This window comes from Schistocerca cancellata, chromosome 6 (assembly GCF_023864275.1).
Source record: "Schistocerca cancellata isolate TAMUIC-IGC-003103 chromosome 6, iqSchCanc2.1, whole genome shotgun sequence".
Classification (NCBI taxonomy): Eukaryota; Metazoa; Arthropoda; class Insecta; order Orthoptera; family Acrididae; genus Schistocerca; species Schistocerca cancellata.
In genome coordinates, this window is record NC_064631.1 from 566,147,121 (window position 1) to 566,169,093 (window position 21,973).

At 42.9% G+C, this 21,973-nt stretch overlaps 1 non-coding gene across 1 annotated transcript; it reads right to left on the minus strand.

Moving 5' to 3' along the window:
• Positions 1-21,025: 21,025 nt before the first annotated feature.
• Positions 21,026-21,100, minus strand: Trnas-cga (transfer RNA serine (anticodon CGA)). The gene has a single exon. It is a non-coding gene; the product is annotated as a tRNA-Ser (tRNA).
• Positions 21,101-21,973: the final 873 nt, after the last annotated feature.

Consider the following 21,973-nt stretch of genomic DNA (forward strand, 5'->3'; position numbering starts at 1 on the left):
GGTTGGAGAAGCCTGCACATAATGCTCCTAAGTTTCTCAGTTGGGGAGACATCCGGCAACCTTGCTGGCCAAGGTAGTGTCCAGGAAGCATGAAAACAAGTAGTAGGATCTGTCGCCGTATTCGGGCGGGCGTTATCTTGCTGAAATGTAGGCCCAGAATGGTTTGACACCAAGGGCAATAAAGTGGTGCAGAACATATCGTCGAAATACCACTGTGCTGTGCGAGTGCCATGGATGTCAACCAAAGGGGTCCTGCTAAGAAAAGAAATGGCACTCCAGACCATCATTCCTGGTTGTTGAAGCAGGCAACAATCAGGCTGGTAACTCACCACTGTCTGTGGCGTCTCAAGACACGTCTTCACTGGTCATTGGGGCTCATTTCGAAGTGGGACTCATCAAGGATACCAATATCACTGTCGTAAGCCATACGGCCCAACAACCAGGAGTGATGCTCTGGGGTGCCATGTGTTTTCATAGACGATCCCTTTGGTTGTCATCCTTGGCACACTTACAGCAATGCAATACTTCGATGATATTATCTGCCTTACTTTGTTGCTCTTCGTAGCAAACCATCCTGGGTTTACATTTATGTAAAATAAAGCCATCCCGCACATGATGTGAGTTTCTAATGCTTGTCTTCCAAGGTATCTATGCCAAACTGAAAATTTTTAGAGTTCTTTGCGCAGGGTCCACAAATCAGCTGGGGATTTGGACAATATAATGCACCATTTGGACAGAATTTGACATAAATCCCTCAAGAGGACATCCAACAACTATACCAATCAATGGTAAGCCGAATAACTGCTAGAGGTGGCCCACCGCTTTGTTGACTTGCTCAATTTGGGAAGCTCTTTAATTTGAGCAAATCATCAAATTTCTTTGAAACTGTAATCAATCCTGCATATGTACATCAAATCTATCGATTTCCTTTCCATTCGGATAAATCCTTGATAACGCGTCTTTGATTTCTTTTTTTAGGATCTATTTCCTTATGTGCATTACAAATTTGGGAATTAACTTGCATGGGGCGAGACCAGGACCATAGGGTGTAGGCTCAAGTGTCTCCAGTATTGAGAGTAATTGATGAGGCTGGCCTCGCAGATCGACGAGCCTCTTGTATCGAATGTTGACCAGCGCTGAACTTGGTCCAACATTGCAAGTCGGTCGTATTCAACAGACACACAGCCCCATAAACATTCTTCATTCTCCGATGGATGTCTGTCGGTGTACGTCCTTCGGCAGCTATAGAAAGAGTAACACCACGTTGATCTTGTTTTTATCGCCACTAATATAAATTTGATCCACGTACTCCGATTTATGTCTCCGTCATATGCTTCACTCAAGAGGCACGAGAATCATTTTCGGATTGTGATGATATCCACTGGAGGCATTGCAGCCTGGACAGTTAAATCAGCATCGTCTGCATCTTCAGACCATTCTACATCCGAGAGGTTTAGATCTGTGACCTCCAACAGTTCCGGAGTTTCACTTTCAAACAAGCCTGCGGACAATTAAAGTACGATTGCAACCTCAAGCTGCAGGATATATTCACTTAATAGGTGTCAGGCGATATTTGTGTACTTTATCAACGTAAGAAAATACATGCCTTTAAAATTGTGATATGAAAGACATAATAGTTAGGCAGAAGTAGTTCACTATGCACCCAAAAATAGATGTTGCTAGCAAATGTAGTTGTAATAATAAAATTCCGGGGTATTGTGGGTGATACCACGCAGAAAACTGTTCGACAGTAATATTAATATCATTTTCCAGTACTATATTTTGCTTCATGTTAGTCAGAAGATATTTTAAAAACAAAAAACATCCAAAGTAATAACAATTGAAAAAACGATATAATTTACCTTTGTTGTTCCACATGCCGTTGCAGTACAAAATCTGCTACTTGTGAACCCAGATGTCGTCTGCTGGGATTATTAAGAATGTGAAACAAATGACAGACGTCAAGAGTGTAACGTGTGGCATATGATGCTAGAGACAGCTCGCCAGCGACTACACACGATCAAAGAAAAAATAAAATCCCTCGGAATCATATATAATACCAAAGCATTCAAGAGCGTATAGGCATGTTGGAAGTTGACTGCCATGGAGGTAGACCTACGTTTATGTTAAAAGCTCATCGGTATTTTCGTGACTTTCGCTATGAATAATAAACAAAAAATCAGTTTTAGTATGAAAACGTACGAGTTTTACGGGTGGGCAGTGCAATCATCTGGCTAGGGGCAGCTATAGGGTAATAACTGTGTTATTGGGAGGTGAGAAGAGGCTTGCAGATTAAATTCCAGACTCGCCTGACCTCGGGTTACCGGTCATTTATAAGGAACGGGCCGCAGGTGGAGGCGCCCGCGCGCTCGCGAATTTCCGATAGAGCCGCGGGCGGGGGCCCTCGCGGGCGTCGTTGCGACCAGCGCTGCCCGCTTTTATGGCTGCCGTAAAACTCGGAGATGCCAGCTTTAATGTGAAGTGGTATGCGGCAGTCTCCAAAGTGATCGCTGCTGATGGCCTTTCTTACCACTCCCGCCAGGACACTCCGAAACGTACACTGATGCTGCGTGTTTGTCATCCGTAAAGGCGACAGCCGACCTGTCGTACTAAACGCGTGACGATTTGAAAGGAATTTATATGTAATGCCAGATCAAGTTTACTGAAATGATTGTGCCAGAAGCAGACAGTTTTATATTTCATAGTAGAGTTTGGAGAGAGATAATAATTTTATTTGTGGGCATAACCGTTTTACGATTCTCTCTCTGCCGTTGGTACTATGGAAAGCATAGCCCTCAGAGGCTCCTCCTAAACAAATTTCAAAAGAATTGTACTTTCTTGGTAATGCTTTTATGGAGAGGCGTCTTTTGACTGCTGAGAGTTTCCCCTCCACTACCTCATGAATTACGTTTTTATTTTTATTGATGTAATAAAATGGTTGGCAGAAAAATGTAAGCAAGTCGTTAGGTTAGACAAGCCTATAACCAGCAGCATGCTCCCTGTATATATGACTTACCGGAAAAGTGAAAATTTTTAGTTCACCTTGGTATAAAAATATACGAAACACAGATAAACACCTGTTTATTCGTTAGTGACTAATAAATTAATTATGATAAAGTAAAACTGGAAACTAAGGTCAACAAACTAAGCTAACTTTGGCAAGATTAAAATATGAAGATCTCTATTGATGAGATGAAAGCAACGGCAGTCAGACAAATCGAAAAAGTAAAATCAAAATCTATCATTTATCACAAGATATTGGCGCAAATAGATATTTTAAGTATCTTTTAAATCAAATTAATTATCTAGAAGAACAAGATATTTGTAAACTGTTTGTAAACTTCCAATATACTTATGGTATTTCAAAACTAAATACTCAAAATAAGACGAGGAGAGAAATTAAAAATGAATTTTATAAAATTATGGCATTGAGACCTGCACCGTTGTTGAATGACAGGGAATTAACCTTCAAGTGCTTGAAACGGGGTTTCTGACTCCTGTGAAAAGATGTAGTAAACTAGTTAAATAAAAACTAAAGTTTTTGAAGCAACTGAAAAGTGGCATTTGCTGCTATAAACCATGAAAAGCGTAAAACCTGGAAAAAGAAGTCTTGGAAAACGCAGGAGGATACGGCATGAAAATATTCACTCATGGAGGCGAGAGCGGCATCAGGTGTAATCCCAGATTATAAAGATGACTAGGTTTGGAAGTAGTGGATAGCTTTAGTTGTTTATTAAGTGATCAGAATTATACTACCTTAAACTTGATGTGAAAACATTTTTAAATACTGGTAATCAAATACAATCATAACCTTTATCTTAAGAATACAAACTATCTGCTTAATTTTCCTTTGCAAAATAATGCTTACCAAGCGTGTTCCTCCAAAGGCCGGAATCAGACACGAAGAAACAATCTGTAATTGTGAACAGTCAACAGAATTTGGTTGGCCATTGACGAACATATGAAGTGAAAATTTTACAACTAGACATTGTTAACAGTATGAAAATCATGGGGGGTTCATGATTTCAGTCTTTCATTCCTCATCTTCCACATGTTTACCTAATAAATTGTGTTGCTTCGGGCATTAAAGATCACATAGTGAAGTTCTGTAATCTGCTATGCTCTTAATCATCGACAATTTCCACTATTGGATGTCCTCGAACACTAACTTCCACGATGTGAATTCTGAAGCCAAAAGTAATCTGAAGACTGATTACATTTTCCAAGAAGAGAACAGTGTTCTCATCGGCTAAACGCAGTCAAGAACGAATGAAATTGCGCATTTCGAGGACGTACATTTTACGCCGACTTGCGAGAATCTGTCATGCAGAAATACAGTACTGTATATGCTCCTGTTCCAGCAAGCAATTTGTATTCGTCTCGTACACTGTGAGCTAACATCCCAAAGATGTTCAGGCTCACATGCGGTTTCTCTTCGTCTAAATGTCTTGGCTCAAACCCGACTAAGGGTTGAACCGCATGTGTTTCATTGCACCGTCATTCAGAAAGAAAACTAACAGCGAAAGTGGTCGTATTTAGAATTACTATTACACTCGAGAGCGTATCCATGTGACACAGTTCGATCATTCAGAAACTCATCGCAAAATACAAGTCCAATACTCCACTACGATGTTTACACGAAAAGTTAGAGTTCACACCAGGCGCGCGGCTGCTCACAGCTCAGAGACCAAGTCCTGCGATACCACACAACGCGAAGTTTTCTAAGTCGTTTCGCTTCCTAGCTCCCTAAAGACCGACTGTCTGCTTTCGTGTCTCAATCCGAAATGTACCCTTTGGTGTCTCCAGCCGAACTGCCCGCCTTCACGTCTGCACCAGCACTCCCTCTGTCCGACCCCGGCCGCGTTTCCCGCGCGCAGAATATCCTCGCTCAACAGACTAGGGCAGTTCCCTTACCTGAGGCCGTCCCTTTGATTGGCTACATCTTATTGTACATTATTTTACATTTCAACATATTTAAATAATCAAAGTTTGACCACTTTCACATTCTAAATAAAGGAACAATAATATCCATTACATAATAAACCTTAAATTCTCGTACACTGTAAATAATGTAAATTCCTTTACATATAAACAATTCTCGTTAACTCACAACACACATCGGCGAAAAATTCACAGCCACCCACTTAATAGCGTGGTGGTCCGCCTTGGGAACGCTATGCAGCAGCGACTCTGCATTGAATGTATACTGTAAGTTCTTGGAAAGTTTCCCGGAGTATGTGACATCTTTTTTGTACACAGAAGTGACGCTGTTCCCGTGATTACGTCGTGTGTAAACCTTCCTGGAAGATTAAAACTGTGTGCTGGACTAGAACTCGAATCTGCGACCTTTGCCTTTTGCGTGCAAGTGCTCTTTCGACTGTCCCATCCAAACACGACTCACGAACCGCCTTCAGAGCTTCACCTTCGTCAATGCTCACCTCCTACCCTCCAAACTGTGAGTGCGGGTCGTGAGCATTCTTGGATACGTCAGTCGTCAGAGCATTTGTCACTAAAGGCGAAGCTCCCGGGTTCGTCTCCTGGTCCAGCACACGTCTCTCAGGAAGTTTAAGATCAGCGCAAATTCAGCTTCAGAGTGAATATTCAGTCTGGAAATACGTGCCGGTTGTGTGTGGGCGCGAAGCTGGCACCCGATAGTATCGCAGATGTGTTCCATTGGATTAAGGCCTTGCGAATTTGGTGATCGAGAGATCAACGTCCGGTCGCTCTCATGCTTCTCAAAACGCTGTATTCCGGGTCTGACCTAGTACCACGGACAGATACCTTGCCAGAATATGGGCAAAGACATCACTCACTAAGGGATGTAGCTTATTCACAATAATGTTCACACAGCCCACAGTTCTCATGTTGCCATTGAAAGCACACGTGAATGGCCTCCATAGCATAATACCGCCCCCACAGGCCCATGTCTGTGGGACAGTGTATGTTTCGGACAGTCATCCACCTGGATATGGCGTAATCGGAAACGACCGTCCAGCTCCTGTAACAATAAAGACGATTCATCCAACTATGAGTCACATTTCCTGTGATCGACGGTCAATTCTCAAGTATCCCGAGCCCAATGCAGTCATGTTGACGACGGCACTTGCTCATTGTGGGGAAACGTAGGTGTCACCTCTGATTCCCATGCTCTGTTATAAGGCATGGACGTCTAACTTTTGTCACCTACTTATGGTTATTCTTCAACCACTTCAGTAGCACGTGAAGAGCTGACCAAGTTTGCCGTTTTCGAGGTGCGCATTTCCAGGTACCGGCCATAAGAATTTTCCCTTTTTCAAAGTCTTTGTGTCGAACTCTAAGAGAAAAGAAGAGGTTAGGATATAAGAGAACAGAAGAAGAAAGAAACCGTACAGGGAATACGTAAAGAAAAAGAACACACAGTAATAATTATACAGAAACTCATGTTCAGATGCTCTCTTTAACTAGGAAAATACAGGAAAGAGGCTGGAAATGAAGAATTAAGAATAATAACGAAGAAAGCTGTTAAGTCATATCACAAACCAACAAACCACGTTTCCAAATGGCTCTGAGCACTGTGGGATTGAACATCTGAGGTCATCAGTCCCCTAGACTTAGAACTACTTAAATCTAACTAAACTAAGGATATCACACACATCCATGCCCGAGGCAGGATTCGAACCTGCGACAGTAGAGGTCGCGCGGTTCCAGACTGAAGCGCCTAGAACCGCTCGGCCACAGCGGCTGGATGACTCTTTGCACATTCGTCTCTCTTCTGCTTATATGCTCTCCTTACCAGGCTACATAACCACAATGCTACCGGGCTGAATTCACTGTAGCACTGTGCAGTTTTCAAAATACTTTGACTCATCAGTACATGAGTATGACTAGACGTCTACGGCATGCAATGTGTGGAAGTCCACTGTCCAATAAATGGAGCCCAGTATGAGACCTAACATCTGGATTACGCTGTGTATGGGGAAATCATAATTGCACCGTTCAGTAACTGGAATGCATTACTTAGATCAAAAAATTGGCCATCACATTACATCACGTTGCCGACTGCACCGTTATGTATTCAGTTCCTCAAATGTAAAGGATACGTCGTTGGACCTCAGGTTCTAGATTGGAGATTATTCAATGAGAATTAATGATTTCTATCGCTTACTGTCAACTGTGATATACCAGGGTTGTCTAGAAAGTAAGTTCCGATCGCGAAATGGACACCAGAGTTAAAACCCGATGAAGCTTTGCACAGATGTGTTGTTTAGTGTCTCTAGTATGCCCGTCAATCGCATAAATACCCTCTTTTCAGTTGTGAGCGCACTATGAGTGAGCAAAGGTGCCTAGAACAACGATATCTCCCTCCAAGCAGAAGGCCCCACTGAGAGGCTTCGCCTTAATTAATGCAGCCCACCTGACACAACTGCCACGCACTTCCTTCTTCATGGCAATTCTCAGCCGCACTCTGCAGGCGCAGTTGAGATGCTCCTGCAGCCTTTTCGATGGGAAGTGTTCGATCACCCACAACACAGCCCTAATTGGATCGTCCTGAGTATCATCTCTGTTCACATGAAACGCTGGATACACTTGGGCGCAGGCTACGCGGTATAGACCAGCGTATTGAATTATCGGAAAGCACAGGGGGCTGCCTTCTACGACGATGGCGTTGGCAATTTGGTATAACGTTCCGACAAATGTCTAAGTCGGCGCGGCTACTACGTAGGAAGTACCTGGAAGGTGTAGCTAACTCTTGCAAATAAAATATTTCTGAGTTTCACTGTGGTTTCCATTTAGCCACTGATCGGAACTTAATTTCTGGACAACCCTCATAAGGCCATGTTCAGAGCGAACTGAGCTGCGTGACGACCAGCCACCAAAAAACTAACTGCTGCGTCTTGGAATGCACTTGATCGTTAGGAAATGCATTGTCATTTCTGGAACCCTTCTAGACGGTATTATTGAGTATCATTGCGTGCGCTACACAGACAGGCCTTACACACAAGGAAAATGCAGCTCCTTGTAGCGCACTCATGTGGGCACTTAATTTATCTTTGTTTGATGAATACAGCAGTCCTTAGCGCACTACAAGCAGAAAGAAAATACCTGGAACAGTTAAAGTAGCTAAAAATAGCTTAAATACTGAATAGGGTATATCTTTGACGTTAGAAAGACAAAAATTTAAACAGTTTCCTTTTCTACCGAAACAATCGGTACTAGATATCAGTTAATAACACAATGAATTACATTCCCGGATGGGTTGGGCATTTTCTCTTCCCGGGGACTGGGTGTTTGTATTGTCTTCATTATTTCATCATCATCATCATTCGTGACATGGCTAGATGAGACTGGGGACAAATTAGACTGCGTAAAATTTGGGACTTTGTACGGGCGCTAATGACCGTGCATTTGAGCGCCCCACAAACCAAACTTCATCATCGTCAATACAATGATTTACCATTCCACATAACGTAAGTAAAGCTTTTAATTCACATTTTCGAAGAATTCCTAATAGTCAGGGAACTCAGCTGTTTTAATAGCGTTTTTTCTCGCTCATATATTTTCGCAGTGAAGAATTCATCATGTTTTCTACTGCAGACGACACATGCTGAAAATAATATCTTTGTCTTTCGGAAATTGTATCAGCTGGTTCTCTAGTTTACGCAAGAAAGTGACGAAAACAGCAAGAAGTTAACCATGTAATATAAATTACAAGACAGTGAGATGGATATTGAGTAGAAGTAAAATACTGAAGTAGTATATATACACTCCTGGAAATTGAAATAAGAACACCGTGAATTCATTGTCCCAGGAAGGGGAAACTTTATTGACACATTCCTGGGGTCAGATACATCACATGATCATACTGACAGAACCACAGGCACATAGACACAGGCAACAGAGCATGCACAATGTCGGCCCTAGTACAGTGTATATCCACCTTTCGCAGCAATGCAGGCTGCTATTCTCCCATGGAGACGATCGTAGAGATGCTGGATGTAGTCCTGTGGAACGGCTCGCCATGCCATTTCCACCTGGCGCCTCAGTTGGACCAGCGTTCGTGCTGGACGTGCAGACCGCGTGAGACGACGCTTCATCCAGTCCCAAACATGCTCAATGGGGGACAGATCCGGAGATCTTGCTGGCCAGGGTAGTTGACTTACACCTTCTAGAGCACGTTGGGTGGCACGGGATACATGCGGACGTGCATTGTCCTGTTGGAACAGCAAGTTCCCTTGCCGGTCTAGGAATGGTAGAACGATGGGTTCGATGACGGTTTGGATGTACCGTGCACTATTCAGTGTCCCCTCGACGATCACCAGTGGTGTACGGCCAGTGTAGGAGATCGCTCCCCACACCATGATGCCGGGTGTTGGCCCTGTGTGCCTCGGTCGTATGCAGTCCTGATTGTGGCGCTCACCTGCACGGCGCCAAACACGCATACGACCATCATTGGCACCAAGGCCATCGCTGAAGACGACACGTCTCCATTCGTCCCTCCATTCACGCCTGTCGCGACACCACTGGAGGCGGGCTGCACGATGTTGGGGCGTGAGCGGAAGACGGCCTAACGGTGTGCGGGACCGTAGCCCAGCTTCACGGAGACGGTTGCGAATGGTCCTCGCCGATACCCCAGGAGCAACAGTGTCCCTAATTTGCTGGGAAGTGGCGGTGTGGTCCCCTACGGCACTGCGTAGGATCCTACGGTCTTGGCGTGCATCCGTGCGTCGCTGCCTCCGGTCCCCGGTCGACGGGCACATGCACCTTCCGCCGACCACTGGCGACAACATCGATGTACTGTGGAGACCTCACGCCCCACGTGTTGAGCAATTCGGCGGTACGTCCACCCGGCCTCCCGCATGCCCACTATATGCCCTCGCTCAAAGTCCGTCAACTGCACATACGGTTCACGTCCACGCTGTCGCGGCATGCTACCAGTGTTAAAGACTGCGATGGAGCTCCGTATGCCACGGCAAACTGGCTGACACTGACGGCGGCGGTGCACAAATGCTGCGCAGCTAGCGCCATTCGACGGCCAACACCGCGGTTCCTGGTGTGTCCGCTGTGCCGTGCGTGTGATCATTGCTTGTACAGCCCTCTCGCAGTGTCCGGAGCAAGTATGGTGGGTCTGACACACCGGTGTCAATGTGTTCTGTTTTCCATTTCCAGGAGTGTATATATATATATATATGTTATCAGATCATTCATTTGAAATAAATAGTCAATGTAATTCCTTGCATCATTTACTTTCTACTACTAGGTCCAATTTCTTACCTCCTTTCTATTAGAAAAGAGTAGATCCTTTGTAGAAAACATTTGTTAAAAGAAATGAAAACAAAGTGTACTATGGAAATGTTACGAAAACATTATATTTAAAACTAAAATAGCTGTAGGTATGTGTATCCATATTGAAGTTAACTTTTCGCAACCGAATTTTCTTCTCAATATTATTGAAATAGCAAATAAAACTACTTTATAGAATAAGTTTATAAATCAAGTTCTGATAAAACGTTTCGTACATAATTTCAGTTGCCTCATTCGCTCAACGTCAAATAACGTACCTAGGCATTAATGTGGAGTAGTTCCCACATGTTAAAATTTTTAAATGAAATCAAAAGTCTCAGTTTCGCCATGAATTCAGCAGCATTTTTTGTAACGTGAATCCACAGAACTATAACAAAGCAGATTCCTTAACTGACATGGTATTGCATGCATGCATAATACGAAAAAGACCTTTAAATATCAAGATGTAAGAAAAGAAAGTTGCTGTTTTGTCAGTGTGTTCAGTGGGCAGTTTGATTTTTACAGTGGAGTTAAAAGTTAACATGTAAGTTTCCTGGTACAGGAACGTTAAGTTCTTTCCAGTAATCTGTGTACTAAAGTTTCTCCCGTCTTCAAAGTCGCCAGTGATAACCACTATATTACATTAAATACTCTCACGTGGCTGATGAATGAAGTAGACACATCAGGTTGCCCCTTAGCTAAATGAACTCACCTTTCTTGCAGCACAAGCTTAGCGTACACTGTCATTTGCACAGTTATTCACCTTGATAACGGCGCATCCGGAAACTATCATCAGCCTAGTGTAACAAGTAAAGACGAGAATTCCACGCAAATGCATGTGTTTATAGCTTCATTGGACATCGCTCAAACTTAGTATTTACCCATTTTATTAATTTTTGATCCTAAATTTGTATACTTTTTCTGCATACATTTGCATATTTTGACCTTTTTGGAGAAAAAATTACGCATGAAGTATAAGTAAGGCATTATAGTTTAATTATGCATATAATATACATCGTTTTAAGTTTAAATGGATGTTTTAACGGCTCTAAGTAGACACGTCAGGTTTTCGATATTTATGAGCCTCATTTTTGCTTCAGGAATCAGAACTGAAGAAAGAAGAGGGAGAGGGGGGCAGAAACAACACAGTTTTACTGACAGTCCTCTGCAGACTATGTGTCAGTAACAGATTTATTTATTCACAACGATATCCTTCCATTTCGCGAGAATGTGAATTTAACGTTGTAATTCGGGTACCATGGCTGAAGCAACACTGACACAGCTGTAAACTGGTCTCGTCGAATTTTAAACCTTACTGGCAATTTCGACTCTCTATAAACTAAATCATTCGCTAAACTTTCTTAGTAGTATGTGGGACCCTCCTAAGTGGTATATGCTTGTGTTATTCTGTTTGCGTGTGCCAATGTGTTTTCTAATAATCCTCCAGTTAAAACTTCCAGAAGTGCACTGCTTGAACAGTGGATGAAAGGAAAGGCTGTTATTAGATCAGATGGAGATGTTGCATTCTGTAATTGTTGTAGTAAAGAGGTAAGCTATTGTTTTCCCGAAAATTTTCTGTGCTAGTTATTATTTCTAAAACGTTACAGAATTTGTTTCAGATAATTTACTGAATAAGAATGCTAGGTTTTAGGTAGCATCTATGTAACCGGTAGGTCTTTTATAATTTCAGATAAAATGTAGGCTACTAAAAAATTTCAAATCTTATAGCAGCTGCGTCACATAGTGCAAGAATGAGAAAGACAAAACAATCTGCAAATCAAGTCATTTATTACTGATCCCAAATCTAACGCTCCACAAAATAATTTTTCATGGATTCGTGCGTTGCTTTTGTAGGGGCAAAAACGTCACTTGAGAAATTCAAAATGTTTATTTGGAGAAGTACGCACCAAAAGATGTCCCTGGTCCGTTGTCATTGAGGAAAAATTGTGTTCTAAAGTCTTATAATCAGCTAGCCGTATGAAACACATTTACCAAAATAAATTTAATTCATTTGAAAATAAATGAAAACTATTTTCATAAGCGTAAAAATACTTGTTTTGCTAACCAAGTATTGGGTAAAATTCGCTGGTACTTGGGAACTTAAAACATGTCGCCAACCTAATTGCAGAGGAATTATCTGAGGATTGGCTGTAAAAATAAATTATTAAATTTAACAAGATATTGTGTGTTATACAGTGTTTGCAATAGCCCTTGCACATACAGCTACTTACGGAGTGAGTCAATCTGAGTTATCGTTCACCCCTCACACAAATTTTAATAGATGGGGCATTTGGTTCGAAGCTGCAATGTTTTACTCTGACAATTTTTCTGCCATTAAATGGGTATGAAATTAATTTGATAGATAATTAATTGCAACAAAATTAATACTTCAGTGTTTAATTCTATACTAGATTCTCCTTTCATTTTAGACACTGAAGAGTTTCTCGACAGATGATGCTGTATGAATCACAGATGCACAAGTAATATTTTGATACAAAAATGTGCAACGGGATTTAATTAATAGTAAGACAAATGTCTCTAAACTGCCCTCTACAATAGTAAATTTACAAGCCACGTGCCTACTGCTGGTAGACTCAATGTCAGTTTTTGAGGAATTCCAGAGATTCCTCAGACATGACCAAGGGAAAGTGGAAGTAGATGCAAAGAACAAACAGGACGAAATCATAAACAGGAACCCAGATTATTGATTCTTTTCGTCAGTGAAGAAATTATTTTGAGGAGAAATCATGAATGAAGAACTTTACCTGACACTTTCGCAAGCAGTTTATACATTTGAATCGGCAAGTGAAAATTTGTACGAAGGACGGGAATGAAGCCCACGTGTCCCGCTTACTAGCAAGGTGCACTAAACCACTCTCGCACAGCTGTTCACACAACTGCACGTATTAGCCTGTTACGTCTCCCTCTTCGATCCAAACTCTCACTGCCGCCCCAGTCGACTGTAAATTCCAACTTGGTACGTTCCATGTCGAGGTGCTTATCCAGAACATTCTGGCAGTTCTGTTATTTTATAAGAGAGAATTTACTGTAGGCTGCGGCACCATCGAGACTTTGGACTGAGAAGGGAGGCATGCCTGGGTAATCCATGCAGTTGTCTAAACAGCTGTGCCAAGATGACAGCCGCCACTGTAGCGCAGCGTGTTCGGTCAGAGAGCTGGCTGGCCTTGGAAAAAAAAAAAAAAAAAACGAGTGAACCCATCAACAACGAACTTCAACAGATGTCATGTAGCGTCCGTTACGATCAAACACAACGAAAAAAAAGTGGGTTAGCCGTCCGCTGTAAGAAAATCTCAGTGAACGGATCAACAATGAACTTAAGCAGGTGTCAAGGGATGTCCGCACCGAACAAATGCAACAAACAATAACGAACAAAATGAGATCAGAAAATAAATAAAAAGGTGTCATGGTGGCTAATGCATCTAGTAAGCAGGAGATTCGGGTTCGATTCCCGGCCTTGATACAAATTCAGTCTATTTACATAAAATAATATCTGTATGAGGCCAGTCAAGTACCTGAAGTTGCGTCTTTTCACTGTCCAGATATGTTCGTTCCAATTTGTTCCTATAACTTCTTCCGATGTAGAGACCTCATTTTCTGCCTAGAAAAATATTTTGACTGAAACGCGCAGGATCTCTGCAGAATAAAATTTAGAAATATTTGTTAACTGTACAAAAAGAGAAATGAATTAATCGACAGCGAAAAATTTATAGAGTATATTTTAAAGTATTTTTCACTTGATCATGCATGTCTTGTAATTTGATAGTGCATGAATGCATGTGTATTTTGGAATTTTATAGTGCATGGAAGATAAGAAAGGTGATTCATCAGACCAAGTGTCACATTTCCAGTATTTGACAGTTCATTCTCGAGTATCCTGCTCCCATTGCAGTCTTGTTAAACCATAGCCCAGGGTCAACTTGGGCAAACGTAGGTGACGTCTCTGATCACATTGTTCTGTCATGAGGCATGAACGTCCAACACTTTGGCGCCTATTCGTCGTTTCACAATTCTTCAACGACTTTCCGTTGATGTTCACGACAGCAGCATGAGAGGAACCGGCCATCTTCGCCGTTTTCGAGATGCTCTTTCGCAGGCGCTGGCTATGACACTCTACCCTTTGTCAAAGTTCTTACGTCAGTGGATATTACAACCAGCGGATCTTATCGTCGCTGGAATTATTCGCCTTTCATCTACCTTCCGCTTGTGTACTCTCCATACCGGGATACCCAAAACGCAAAATGGTTCAAATGACTCTGAGCACTATGGGACTTAACATCTGAGGTCATCAGTTCCCTAGAACTTAGAACTATTTAAACCTAACTAACCTAAGGACATCACACACATCCATGCCCGAGGCAGGATTCGAATCTGCTACCGTAGCGGTCGCGCAGTTCCAGACTGAAGCGCCTAGAACCGCTTGGTCACAGCAGCCGGCTATAACGCTACGAGTCAGAATTCAGTCTCGTACTGGGTGGGGGGTCATAATGTTTTGACTCTTCAGTGTATAATCAAATGTATCCGGCACACAATGAACGCGACGGTACATTGTCCAAGAAATTGAAAAGTTTGTGGTAGTTTCAACAGGACCAAACTGCAGAGTTCATCGGCCCCTAGGCTTACACACAACTTAATCTAACTTAAACTAACTTACGCTAGGGACAACACACACACCCATGCCCGAGGGAGGTCTCGAATCTCAGCCGTGGGTGGAGCCGTGTGAACCGTGGCAAGGCGCCCCTGACCTCGCGGCTAGCTCGCGCGGCCATGAAATGGAGCTCAGGAGGAACCTAACATTGGGACTGGGCATGGGGACACCGTGACGGCAAGAACTAAGCAATTTAAGTGCGTTTCTTCACTCAAACTTCCGTCCATCATTTTACATATATTTTATCACGTGATCACGTACTGCAGTTGATATATTGTAAATGTCCTTTCTTTCCCTTAAACCATTAGGTCGAGTAAATATTTCCATGTGAGATGAAGAGATTTGCACAAGAAGGAAGCTAGTGAATGGTGGTAAAATAATGATGGTTAAGATCGGATAGTGGATCAATGGAGAAGAAAATCAGCATTGTCCTTTTCAAACAAACCTGCCTAGAATTAGATAGAAACGGGTTGGGGAAATAACGGGAAACCCAAATCAGAGCGAAAGTTCTCCTGGATGTGAGTTCAGTACCTGGCCATTCCTCTCACACCTCTGTAGTCGGTCTGAATGATTTACGTGTCCGGAACACATCTTGTCTGAGAGGGTGGAAAGAGTAAGCAATGCCGAACCGATTAACTCATTATAACGAATTACTCATCACTTCCGTACACTCGTTCTGCCTCGTGGCTTATTACCTCAAATATGTACGCCCCGATAGCTCTGTGGTCTGCGTGACGGATTGCCGTCCTACGGGCCTGGGTTCGATTCCCGGCTGGGTCGGAGAATTTCTCCGCTCAGGGACTGCGTGATGTGTTGTCTTCATCATCATTTCATCCCCATCCAGCGCGCAGGTCGCCCAATGTTGCGACGAATGTAATGAGACCTGCACCAAGGCAGCCGGACGTGCCCCGGAAGGCGCCTAACGCTCACTTCCATTTACCACAAATACGACTTTTATATCTGACGTGCTTATCGGGCTGCTTCGTCTCCCCGTCCGTTCCTGTGAGTCAACGCAAAACTGCGTACCGAGAATAATAACAATCAGTTCCTCTATTTCCGCAGGAGAAGAAAGATGTAGTGGTGGCAACGGGAAAGGAAACAATTGTTCCTAATCTCATTTTCCATATACTATAGCTTGCCGTTTGTAATGGTACAAAAAAAAAAGCACCTCAACGCGACCTCTCGATACCAGCAATATTCTACTGTGTTTCTGTAAAGTAGTTAACATATTTCAGAGACAACATTCAGATTTGATTTGATTAATGTAGAGGCACTTTGATACATCGATATGTTTATGTTGCAATGATATTATTCTTATGTATATTCTTTCTTTTGTCACTATGATCTTTGACGTACTTGTAACTCCTGATTTTTGGGCTCGTAAGCGATTATTAGTTTGTTAGAGAGTCGGACCTTGAAAAAGTCAAGTCTTGGACGTCATGTTGGAAAGACGCATATTGTAGCCAGTTTATAAAATGTGAACTTTAACAGTGAGAAAGATATTTTCAAGTATGTTTTATAATGTGATGTTTTGTGTGTTACGTGATACTGCAATAAAAGCATTTTAAAAAGAAGTGTAACTTAAATTCGGAGTGATGACTCTTTTTTACATCACCATTGTCCTGCAAAAGTGTAATCTTCAAGTATGGTTTTTGAAGTGCATCTACAAAACTTTTGAATATAGCAGAATAAAACCTAGGCCTCTTTGCATCCGAGCTTGGAATCATCACGTCCTGGATTTTCGACGTTTGAGCCATGATTTTACAGCCAGACCAGCGTGGGAAACACGAAAAAATGAGTGCCTAGTTTATTCATTATTACATGAAATGACTTTATTAACTGTGCTCTAATGACACCTGCCACATAATAACTTTGTTGTGGCCCGAAAATGCAGTATTTAGCAGCGTGAGCAACACCACAATCATTATTAATTTTTGACCTTTGTTGTGGTAGCGTTGTTAGACTTTCCACTTGGGACGGCAAGAATTTACTCGCTAGCCGATACTATAAAGCACGACGATTGAATGTATCACGTATTTTTGGGTATATACCAAATCGTATTTCAGAAGATTGGTGATCAAGTACACAAATAATTAAGTAAAGTGCCATTAAACAGAAGTGTCAAAGTGCAGATTGGAATGCTTTACTTACTGCGTTACTCTAAGCCTCTTGAGTAAACACAGTGGTATTAACTTAAGCCCTGTGTAATAACGTTAATGTCTACCGAGCCAAGTTCACTGGGTCCGTAATTATCTCTTTGTCAATGGCTAGTTTCTGTACAAACTTTACACTGTCAAACAAATTAGCATAGCAGAGAAGCTACACTGCGTTGTCTTAGCTAGAATCAAAGCACTGCTTATCCATATTCATGGAACGGACGGTATATTCTGAAATCAGTTGAAACTGTTGATGTTCACTATCTCGAAAATAAGATTGAAGACCAATGTCTAACCCCTCGTCGACGGCGAGGTCATCGTCATTAGAGACGGAAGTTATCAAATCGCGGTGGCCTACATATGTCATTTCCTTCCGCACAGGTACTCCCTACATGTATAGCTAGTCTCCTATAAATTCTCCATGTGTCACACCACTGTTATTCTTGTTCAATTGCTATCTGCTGCCATTTGGTACATTCCGTCTTGGCAGTATATAGTTTTAGATAAAACTATGATTTTTAGATAATCGTTTTGGTAGTTCTGTTGCTTAAATTGATCATTTGGTGGCACCACTGATTGAACGTTCTTGAAACAACTATTTCTGTGCATCTTGCACGGTAATTATGTTTCTATTCATGGTTGTACGATCTACAACTACTCGAATACACACACACACATACACATAGACGGCATAACAATAGCAATGTACAGATTCTCTAATTCGTCACATAAAACGCAGAGAGAGAGAGAGAGCTACGAAGTGACACACGGAAATATATGTTGCAGGCAGATTTCTGAACTTACAAGGACCACTTCGTTTTCGTACACAATCCTAATGAAAAGAAACAAAAAATATTTTGCCCTGTTCATGCTCTTCTATACTGGAAGATACTGCTAAAATGCAAGGATACTATGTATGATTTATGCACTGATGGGAAAAAAACCCGGAACCAAAAACCAATTAATGTAGAGTAGTGAAATTAAATGAATGTATTTGTCTAGGTAACATATTTAAGTGATTGCAAGATCACAGATTAATGTGAGCGCGAGATAAGCCACTGTAAATGTGAAATGTTGGTAAGTTAATAACGGCTGTAACCACCAGAATGTTGAATATAAGCATGGAAAGGTGTGTGGATCGTGTCGTATAGGTGCCGTATGTCAGTTTGTGGAACTGAGTTCCGTGCCTGTTGCACTTGGTTAGATAAAACAGGGACGGGTTAGTGCTGGTTTCGGATGACGCACAAGTTTTCGTCCAATGATATTCCACATGTAATCGACTGAAGACAGACCAAGGAAATGTGTCGACACTCTGTAGAGAAAGTTAGGTTACAAAAGCGGTAGGTGGGCAAGCGTTATCCAGTAGGAAAACAGCGTCTAGAATGCTGTTCGTGGATGGCGGTACAGTAGATGGAATGACCAGACTGATGTACAAATTTGCACTCAGAGTACATGGAATAACCACGAGAGTGCACATGTTGCCATACGAAATCGCACCCCAGAGCATAACACCAGTGTGTCTAACATTCAGATAGGTTGGTTGCAGGTATTCAACTGCCCACCATCTAACCAACACATGGCCGTCACTTGAATAAGGTTTCATCAGAAAACACAGCGGATCTCCACTCAACCCACCAATGTACTCTAGCCTGACATCAGTGAAGTCGCAAATGGCGGTGGTTTGGGGTCAGTGGAATGCATGCTACAGGGCATGTGGCTCGGAGCTGTCCTTGGAGTAAGCGATCTGTAACAGGTCCTCATGTCAGATTGCTGATGCAGAGACAGTACGACGCGTCAGAATATCTTCCTTCTCGGTAAAGCCAAATATAAAGGTTGTAAATTCAACTAAATACCTAGTAAATACAATACGAACAACTTAAATCGGAAGAAACGCGTAGAAAATATTGTGGGGAAGGCTAACGTAAGACTGTATTTTATTGGCAGGACACTTAGAAAATGTAACAGACCTACTAAGGAGACTGCCTGCACTACGCTTGTCCGCCCTCTTTTAGAATAGGGCTGCACGGTGTGGGAGCCTTATCAGATACAGAGTGTTTCAAAAATGACCGGTATATTTGAAACGGCAATAAAAACTAAACGAGCAGCGATAGAAATACACCGTTTGTTGCAATATGCTTGGGACAACAGTACATTTCAGGCAGACAAACTTTCGAAATTACAGCAGTTACAATTTTCAACAACAGATGGCGCTGCGGTCTGGGAAACTCTATAGTACGATATTTTCCACATATCCACCATGCGTAGCAATAATATGGCGTAGTCTCTGAATGAAATTACCCGAAACCGTTGACAACGTGTTTGGCGGAATGGCTTCACATGCAGATGAGATGTACTGCTTCAGCTGTTCAATTGTTTCTGGATTCTGGCGGTACACCTGGTCTTTCAAGTGTCCCCACAGAAAGAAGTCACAGGGGTTCATGTCTGGCGAATAGGGAGGCCAATCCACGCCGCCTCCTGTATGTTTCGGATAGCCCAAAGCAATCACACGATCATCGAAATATTCATTCAGGAAATTAAAGACGTCGGCCGTGCGATGTGGCCGGGCACCATCTTGCATAAACCACGAGGTGTTCGCAGTGTCGTCTAAGGCAGTTTGTACCGCCACAAATTGACGAAGAATGTCCAGATAGCGTGATGCAGTAATCGTTTAGGATCTGAAAAATGGGCCAATGATTCCTATGGAAGAAATGGCGGCCCAGACCAGTACTTTTTGAGGATGCAGGGTCGATGGGACTGCAACATAGGGCTTTTCGGTTCCCCATATGCGCCAGTTCTGTTTATTGACGAAGCCGTCCAAGTAAAAATAAGCGTCGTCAGTAAACCAAATGCTGCCCACATGCATATCGCTATATCGTTAGCGAAAGTCTTTCGTGCAGCAATGGTAGCGGCGCTGAGGGGTTGCCGCGTTTGAATTTTGTATGGATAGAGGTGTAAACTCTGGAGCATGAGACGATACGTGGACGTTGACATCATTTGGACCGCAGCTGCAACACGGCGAACGGAAACCCGAGGCCGCTGTTGGATCACCTGCTGCACTAGCTGCGCGTTGCCCTCTGTGGTTGCCATACGCGGTCGCCCTACCTTTCCAGCACGTTCATCCGTCACGTTCCCAGTCCGTTGAAATTTTTCAAACAGATCCTGTATTGTATCGCTTTTCGGTCCCTTTCGTTACATTAAACCTCCGTTGAAAACTTCGTCTTGTTGCAACAACACTGTGTTCTAGGCGGTGGAATTCCAACACCAGAAAAATCCTCTGTTCTAAGGAATAAACCACGTTGTCTACAGCACGCTTGCACGTTGTGAACAGCACACGCTTACAGCAGAAAGACGACGTACAGAATGGCGCACCCACAGACTGCATTGTCTTCTATATCTTTCACATCACTTGCAGCGCCATCTGTTGTTGAAAATTGTAACTACCGTAATTTCGAAAGTTTGTCCGCCTGAAAATGTACTGTTGTCCCAAGCATATTGCAACAAACGGTGTATTTCTATCGCTGCTCGTTTAGTTTTTATTGCCGTTTCAAATATACCGGTCATTTTTGAAACACCCTGTACGATTGACGGAGTACATCGAGAAATTTCAAAGAAGTTCAGCATGAAACTTCCTGGCAGATTAAAACTGTGTGCCCGACCGAGACTCGAACTCGGGACCTTTGCCTATCGCGGGCAAGTGCTCTATCAACTGAACTACCCAAGCACGACTCACGCCCCGTCCTCACAGCTTTACTTCTGCCAGTGTCTCCTACCTTCCAAACTTTACAGAAGCTCTCCTGCGAAGCTTGCAGAACTAGCACTCCAGAATGAAAGGATATTGCGGAGAAATGGCTTAGCCACAGCCTGGGGGATGTTTCTAGAATGAAATTTTCACTCTACAGCGGAGTGCGCGCTGATATGAAACTTCCTGGCAGATTAAAACTGTATGCCGGACCGAGACTCGAACTCGGGACCTTTGCCTTTCGCGGGCAAGTGCTCTACCAACTGAGCTACCCAAGCACGACTCACGCCCCGTCCTCACAGCTGTACTTCTGCCAGTAACTCGTCTCCTACCTTCCAAACTTTACAGAAGCTCTCCTGCGAAGCTTGCAGAACTAGCACTCCAGAAAGACAGGATATTGCGGAGAAATGGCTTAGCCACAACCTGGGGGATGTTTCTAGAATGAAATTTTCACTCTACAGCGGAGTATGCGCTGATATGAAACTTCCTGGCAGATCAAAACTGTGTGCCGGACCGAGAATCGAACTCTGGACCTTTGCCTTTCGCGGGCAAGTGCTCTACCAACTGAGCTACCCAAGCACGACTCACGCCCCGTCCTCACAGCTTTACTTCTGCCAGTATCTCGTCTCCTACCTTCCAAACTTTACAGAAGCTCTCCTGCGAACCTTCGCAGGAGAGCTTCTGTAAAGTTTGGAAGGTAGGAGACGAGATACTGGCAGAAGTACAGCTGTGAGACCGGGCGTGAGTCGTGCTTCGGTAGCTCAGTTGGTAGAGCACTTGCCCGCGAAAGGCAAAGGTCCCGAGTTCGAGTCTCGGTCGGGCACACAGTTTTAATCTGCCAGGAAGTTGCATATCAGCGCACACTCCGCTGCAGAGTGAAAATCTCATTCTGGAAGTTCAGCATGTTTTGTTATAGCGAAATAGGTGACAGAGTGTCACTGAAACGATACACGATTTGTGGTGGACATAATAAAAAAAAGGCATTTTTCGTTGCAGCAGCATCCTCTCACGAAATTTCAATCACCAATTCTCCTCCGAGTGTGAAAATATTTTGTTGAAGCCGACCTATGTAGGGAGGAAGGACATACATAATAAAATAAAGGAAATTAGAGCTCGCAAGGAAAGATATAAGTGTTCGTTTCTTCCGCGCGC